At 50.3% G+C, this 2076-nt stretch overlaps 1 pseudogene; it reads right to left on the reverse strand.

Annotated features, from left to right (window-relative positions):
• Positions 1-332: 332 nt before the first annotated feature.
• On the reverse strand, positions 333-1731 carry LOC101123768 (keratin, type I cytoskeletal 18-like; annotated as a pseudogene).
• Between the last annotated feature and the right edge of the window lie 345 nt (positions 1732-2076).

A 2076-nucleotide genomic window follows, 5' to 3' on the forward strand; every position in this document is an offset into this window, starting at 1 on the left:
TTCCATCTCATGCTACCCTTACCCCATAATCTTCCTTTGTATGTAATTGACTCTAACTAACAACAGTGCCTTCAGGAGATGAAGGTTATATCCGGAATAGGCAGGGGATGAGGACAGCCAGGGAAAGTCACTAAAAACAACTATCCCAGGTCATGGTAATTCCTGGAGCTGAATTATCCTAGCTAAAGGTGCACTGGCCCCCAGACTGCTGGAGCTGGGATGGCAGGCAAATCACTGAATCCATTGTCTTCCATTCTTCCATATTTATTAAGGATCTGCTCTTCACTAGGCACTACCCTGAATACTGGGAATAGACTGGTGAAAAATATACACTAGACTTTTTTTTTTTTTTTGCCTCTGAACTTTTTATTGGCCTGCTGCTCCCCAAAGGGTATCCTACTTCTGCTGGTGTAATGCCTCAGAACTTTGGTATCTTTGGTCTCAGACACCACTTTGCCATCCACTGTCTGGCAGGTGGTGGTCTTTTGGATGGTTTGCATGGAGTTGCTGCTGTCCAGGGTATCACCAAGATTGACGTCCTTGCCATCTTTCAGCAGGCAACAGTAGGTGGTGATCTCAGCCTCCAACTTGACCTTGATGTTCAGCAGGGCCTCATACTCCTGGGCCTGGCACTGTTCCTCTTCCCAGGTCTGTGCCAGCTCTGACTCCAAGTGTGGCACGATTCCGTCGAGCTGCTCCATCTTCACGGTGTAGCAGGCCTCCACCTCCCTCAGGCTGTTCCCCAAGCTAGCCTTCAGATTTCTCACTGATTCCAGGTCGATCTCCGAAGACTGGACTGTGCATCTCGGCTCAGTGAGCATCATCTCAGCAGCTCCAACCTTGGCGGGCTGCATGGGGACCACTGTGATGCTCTCCTCAATCTGCTGAGACCACTACTTGTCCAGCTCCTCTCAGTTCTTCCAAGCCAGCTCGTCATATTGGGCCCAGATGTCTGCATTGGTTTTGGCGAGGTCCTGAGATTTGGGGGCATCTACCTCCACTGTCAACCCAGAGCTGGCAATCTGAGCTTGTAGGCCTTTTACTTCTTCTTCGTGGTTCTTCTTCATGAAATAGCCCCTCCTTGAGAGCCTTGATCTGTGTCTCCACCTGCAGCCAAGTGACATTGGTGTCATCGATGACCTTGTGGAGCTCATGGATGTCTTTCTTCACAGACTGGTGCATGGCCAGTTCTGTCTCATACTTGACTCTACAGTCATCAGCAGCAAGATGGGCATTGTCTATCTGCAGAACGATGTGGGCATTGTCCACAGTATTTGTGAAGATCTGAGCCCTCATGTCCTCAGTGGTCTTGAAGTAATGGCTCTAGTCTCTGACCTAGGGTCTCTTCTTCTCCAGGTGCTCCCAGATTTTGCTCTCCAGCTTCCAGTTATTGATCTCCAGGCTCCTCACTCTGTCCAGGTAGGGGGCCAGGCGGTCGTTCAGGCTTTTCATGGTCTCCTTCTCATTCTGGATGCCTCACATTCCTGCCAGACCCCCGGCCATCCCCGCGGCCAGGCCCCCGGACCCCATGCTCCCCCTGAAGCTGGTGGAGCAGGACACGGATATCCGGGAATCAAAACCCCTGGCGCCCGCATAGCCGCTGGCTGTGCTGCTGACAGGCCGGGCGCCGTAGCTGGGCGCCTGGACAGAGCCCAGGGACCGGTAGTTGGTGGAGAAGGTGGAGCGAGTGGTGAAGCTCATACTGTCAGGGGAGGAGAGCGAAAGGACAGGACTCAGGCTTTGCCGACGACTCACGAGGCTCTTTTGCTCATGGAAACTCTGATTCTATAATGGTGAGGAAGGGTTGTTGATGAACATTGAATATGTAAACAGTGACATAAAAAATATAATTTTGGAAAGTGATAAATACTATGATGTTAATAAAATGAGAAGCTGAAAGAGAAAAAAAATGAAGGGCAAGGGACAATCTTTGATTGGATGTTGAGATAGCACCTCTGAGAAAGGATATTTGAATGACGGGAAGAAGCCAGCCATATAATGCTCTGGGGGAGAAGAATTCTGTGTGGTAGGAAGAGCAAGCACTGAGGCCCTGACTACAGGCAAATTTGGTAGATT

This window comes from Gorilla gorilla, chromosome 13 (assembly GCF_029281585.2).
Source record: "Gorilla gorilla gorilla isolate KB3781 chromosome 13, NHGRI_mGorGor1-v2.1_pri, whole genome shotgun sequence".
In the NCBI taxonomy this organism is placed as follows: domain Eukaryota; kingdom Metazoa; phylum Chordata; class Mammalia; order Primates; family Hominidae; genus Gorilla; species Gorilla gorilla.